Source organism: Mauremys mutica, unplaced genomic scaffold, assembly GCF_020497125.1.
Source record: "Mauremys mutica isolate MM-2020 ecotype Southern unplaced genomic scaffold, ASM2049712v1 Super-Scaffold_100186, whole genome shotgun sequence".
Classification (NCBI taxonomy): domain Eukaryota; kingdom Metazoa; phylum Chordata; order Testudines; family Geoemydidae; genus Mauremys; species Mauremys mutica.
In genome coordinates this window covers 73,915-78,959 of record NW_025423282.1, presented here as the reverse complement: position 1 = coordinate 78,959, position 5,045 = coordinate 73,915, and the positions used below count along the sequence as shown (strand labels likewise).

The following is a 5,045-nucleotide window of genomic DNA, read 5'->3' as shown; positions in this document are numbered from 1 at the left end:
CTTTGGCACTTCCCCATTGCCCCTGGACGATCCCCACTCCCCCTTTACCGCTAGCTCCTGCACTCCCAACCCTTGTACCTCCTTCACCCCTAACTCCTGCCCCCTCCTGTGCCCCCTTTGCCCTTAACTCCCTGGTCCACCAGCCATTGCCCCTCTCCTGCAGCCCCTTCACATGGCTCCAGTGCTGGGGCCCCGCACTTGTTCTCCCTTTCCCTGGGCTTTGGCATCACTAGCCCCTGCTTAGCGAGTAGGGTTCAGTGGTCCCGAAAAAGTGGGGCATGACTCCTAGGGAGACACAGAGGAACATTCATGGAGTCAATGAAATCAATTGAGCTTCTTCAGTCTCTCGCTGGAGACATTTCCCTTGTTTTTAAAGGCAAAAATCCTGATCTTTCCAATGGGAGCTTCTGCTTCAATGTTCAGTTTGGGGAGGGATTTGGCTGCACTCAGAGATCTGCCCGCGGGTTACAATCTGCGATCCGAAGGGTCGAACACAAACAGCGTTTAGATGGGACCGTTAGTGCCGCCCCCGTGTGGCCAAAGGTTAGAACTGACCAGCAGAGTTACAGCTGGAGCCTGGGACGCTCCTGAACAAACTGGGCACAAGGCCTCTCACGTGGGATCCTCGCTGTGCAGCAGGAGGAGGAGGGAAGCTGATTGTCAGGGCTCAGGGCTGCTCCCTGCCATGCTGAGCCGGTGTCTGTGCTAAGCTCGGCATCAATCAGGTGATTCTGGGCAGTTCGGGGTCCCCGGGCTCCCAAAGGAGGGTGAAGTAGGTCACCCCTGGAGCAGGTTAAAGCTGCAGGATGACAGTGGGGTTGCTGCCCCTGTGAACAGCTGCTGTAGCACCGCCTGGGCAGGACAGGGAGAGCCAGTTATACCCCCCCACAGCCTGTATCGGGGGATGGGAGCGCTCACACCCTGGGGACCCACCCACCAGAGATCTACTGGGGGGGAGAGTGGCACCCACACACCCAGGATCTTGTAGGGGGGGACAAGGGCATCCACACTCTGGGATCCTCTGCAGAGGGACGGACACCACACATCCAGGATTCTGTATGGGGGGCAGAGGTACCCGGACACCTGGGTGGGGGAAGGGGGCAATGAAACATCCGGGATCTTACCTGGGAGAACAGTGGCGCCTGCAGCTCGACATGAGACAGGGGCGGGGGAAGCAGGAGCATTTCCCAGTTCCAGGCTGTCCCCGTCTGGCCAAGGCACAGAGCTCACAAGCAGAGTTTAAAGCTCCAGCTGCCAGGCTGCAAAACATGCTGGGCCCCGTGGCTGGTGCCTGTGATCCCAGCTCCTGGGGAGGCTGAAACCAGCAGACTGCTTGAGCTTAGGAGTTCTGGGTTGCAGGGGGCTGTGCCGATCGGGCGTCCGCACTAAGTTCAGCATCAATATGGTGATCCTAGGGAAGCTTTGGGTCCCCAGGTTGCCTAAGAAAGGGTGAACCAGCCCTGGTTGGAAACAGAGCAGGTCAAAACTCCAGTGCTGATCAGTAGTGCGATCACACCTGTGAATAGCCCCTGCAGCGTAGCCTGGGCAAGACAGTGAGACACAGACTCTTTTTATACAGACACCCCCCCGCAGAGCCTGGAGGGGGGGATGGGAGCACCCACACGCTGGGGATTCTGCCTTGGGGGGAGGGATGCCCCCCCTGCAACACGGATCTTGAAAAGAGGAACAGAGACACCCACACACCACAGAGCCTGGATGGGGGCAGGGGAACCACACACGGGAGCTAGTTCATGGGGTGGGGGACACACCCATATGCTCCATTGCACCATTCTTAATGAGAAGAACGGGGGCATCCACACAACACGGATCCTTAACGGGCACACCCACACACTCCACTATTAACCAGGAGGGACAGGGGCACCAGACACCCCCAGTAGGGTGGAGAACACCCACAGCCACCGGATCCCTCATGGGTAAGACAGAGGGGATTGTAATGGAGCCCAGCGCACCCACGCACCGGGGATTGTTAAGGGTTGGAAGGACAGGGACACCCACACACACTGAGATCACGTCCTTGGAGGAACGCAAACCCTCCACAGAAGGACCTGTTCTGTTCCATGATGGCAGCCCAGCCTGGGTGAGTCAAAGTCTCTTTTTATATAGGCACGTCCCAGAGATCCTGACTAGGGTGAGAGAGACACCCACCCACCAGAGATCCTTAATGGTCTAGGGTGCACCCAACCACCAGGGATTCTTATGGGTGGGAGGAATGGAGACAGCCAGACACACTGAGATCACTTCCTCCAAGCCTGAGGGCTGAAACACTTTGATCTATCTAAGGTCTGTGGGATCAATGTGTGTCATGGTGTAATTCTGTGTTATTCGGGGGTCAGACTAGCTGAGCTAATGGCCCCTTCTGTCCTTAAACGCCATGAAAACATTTCCCTGGTTTCTCCTTGCGCCTGACAGACACCACGGTGAGGGGCCCAAGAGAAGATCCTGGACACAGCGCTCTGGCTCTTACTTTACTTGGGGACGTCAGCGTTTTCCTAGCAAAGCTGCTGCTAAAGCGCTGGATTTAGGGAACGGTTCGGCTCCGATTCAGAGATCTGCCTGTGGGGTGTGAACCTGCCACGAGGAGCGGGAAACGCAACCAGCAACGGGAGGTGTTGGCTGAGCTCCAGGTTGCCCCCGTGTGGTCAAAGCTTAGAACTGTGCAGCGGAGTTTAAAGCCGGCGCCGGGAGGGACCTGAACACGCGGGGCATGAAGGCTCCTGGGTGTAATGCTTGTTGGGTGGGCAGCTGAGCGTAGCTGATTGCCGGAGTTCAGGGCTGCACCCCGGGGTGCTGAGCAGGTGTCTGTGCTCAGGTTGGCCTCGCTATGATGGTTTCTGGGAAGTTTGGGGCTGCCAGTCTCCCTAAAGAGAGGGGAACCAGGCCAGAAAATGAGGCTTTCAAAACTCTGGTACGAATTGCCAGTGGGACTGCCCCTGTGAAGAGCCGCTGCAGCCCCGCCAGGGAGAGCCGGTCTCTCTTTATGCAGCCCCCTCCCCACTCACCCATTCCTCAGGACGAGGGTTGTGCTCAAAGATCTGTGCCCCGTGTTTTCACCTCCATGTGAAGCACACAGTGCAAATAACCCTCAGCGCATCAGCTCAGTTCCAGGCTCCACTTCCACCCGCTCAGGCAAGATGGTGCAGAGGAGCCCCTGGGTGGCTGTGGGCCTGGGGAGGATGGCTTTTGATTTTTCAGCCGTACCGCTATGGGCAGCAAGGCCAAAAGTCAGATGGCCGACTCTCCCGTCCACCACGCTCATCAGGAGCCCTTAGTCGACAGGCTCGGAGAATGCGGGCATCGCCCCCCACTACCTCTCACATGCAAAGCGAGCGCTCTGCCACTTGAGCTAATTCCCCGCAGCTGGCCTGACTCTCAGGCACCGGGCAAAAAAAGGCAAGGGCTCTGTGGCCTTAAGCAGAACACAGCCTGAAATGGGGGCGGGGCGCTACCCAGAGCTGGGGAAGGGGGTCCGAGTCCCAGCCACGCTCCTCGGCACAAACACCAACGCTCCCTCCCTGGAGTGTGTCTGGGCTGAGAGTTAGCCCCTGAAACAAGCACCAAACTTCAGAAGACAACGCAGGGATAGATCACTTGACGATTGCCTGCTCTGGCCATTGCCTCTGAAGCGCCTGGCATCGGTTACTGTCAGAAGACGGAATAGTGGCCTAGCTGGACCATCGGTCTCACCCAGGAGGGCCGTTCCTATCTTCACCACTTTCCTCTAACCCAAGCAAAGCCAGGAGCAGGCCCAGCTCAGCAACTGTAGCAGACTCCCTGGCCCCCGGCCCAGCATACAGCAAAACGACCCTGCCTCCACCAGGATAGACAGCCACCGACTCCCTCTTCCAGACCAATGCAGACCTTCCCCGCTTTGGCTGTCTCCAAGCTGTCTGCATGCTCTGCTCTGCTCCACGGCTGCCATGCTGCCTGAGATCAGGAGGCTGTGAGGTCTCACGGTCTCAGCTGAGCTGGTATGGCGTGCCACCCCGCCCATCTCCTCATTCCCTTCATGGACCCCTGGGATGTGAGTAATCCTGTATTTGAGTGGCTCTCCCTCCCGGCCAATGAGCTTGGCATAGACTAGCAGGGAGGGAGGAGGAAAGGGATTGTGCTCCAGTGAGAGCTCAGAAAGAAAGGTGCAGGTCCCCCACTAGAGCCCAGCCCAGCAGAGCAAAGCAGAGCAGAGCAGGCTGGAGAATGTGTGTCTGGGTCTGACTACTTCTCCCATGCTCTTCCATTTGAGCGAACTTCCCGCAGCTGTCTCCAGCCTCCCAGTCAGCGCAAGGGGGAGAAGGGCCGGGGAGGAAGAGCTTTGTGCTCCGCAAGGGCTGGCTTTTTGGGAGGCCAAGCGGGGAAAGGGATGGAGGCCACGGGAGGAGCTGAGCCGGCTGACTGTCCATGGCTTCTAAAAGAAGGGCAAGAGAAGGTCCTGGGGCTGCCTTGCCGCTGGAGAATGCGGGCATTGATCCCGCTGCCTCTCGCATGCAAAGCGAGCGCTCTACCACTTGAGCTAATTCCCCTACCTTGGCAGGTGGTGTCTCGATCCATCCATTCGATAACGGAGGCCACATCGTTCCCCGCGCCTGCCAGTGACTCCTTCCAAAAGGGTCAGGCAAGGCCGGGCTTGCCGTTGGCCGGCTAGCTCAGTTGGTTAAAGCATGGTGCTAATAACACCAAGGTCATGAGTTCAAGCCCCATGCTGGCCACTCCGGGAGGGAGAGGGTGGCTTCTGCTCTTTTGGCTGACTGCTAGGGGTGGCAGAGGCCAAAACCAGGTGGGCCGGGAGAGGGCAAGAGCCCTGCTGGGTGCAGGCGCCAGGCAGGACCAAGCTCCTGACACCTCCTTGGGCTCCCCTCCCTGGGCACCTCGCTCCACCTGCTGCCTGAAAGGAACTTGGAGACGGGTGAGCCCGGCCGGCTGCCTTCCAGGCTCATAGGAGGCCAGGCTTGAGCTGCCTGCCCGCAAAGCCGAAATCGCAGGCCTGCCGGCTCGCCCCCATTGGCCACAGGGGGTTGACCTGATGGCCC

The 5,045-nt window shown here is 58.7% G+C and overlaps 2 non-coding genes across 2 annotated transcripts; one reads left to right on the top strand and one right to left on the bottom strand.

The window, feature by feature from the left end:
- Window positions 1–4,465: 4,465 nt before the first annotated feature.
- On the bottom strand, window positions 4,466–4,538 carry TRNAA-UGC. The gene has a single exon. It is a non-coding gene; the product is annotated as a tRNA-Ala (tRNA).
- A 112-nt stretch (window positions 4,539–4,650) lies between these two features.
- TRNAI-AAU lies at window positions 4,651–4,724 on the top strand. The gene has a single exon. It is a non-coding gene; the product is annotated as a tRNA-Ile (tRNA).
- The last annotated feature ends 321 nt before the right edge of the window (window positions 4,725–5,045 follow it).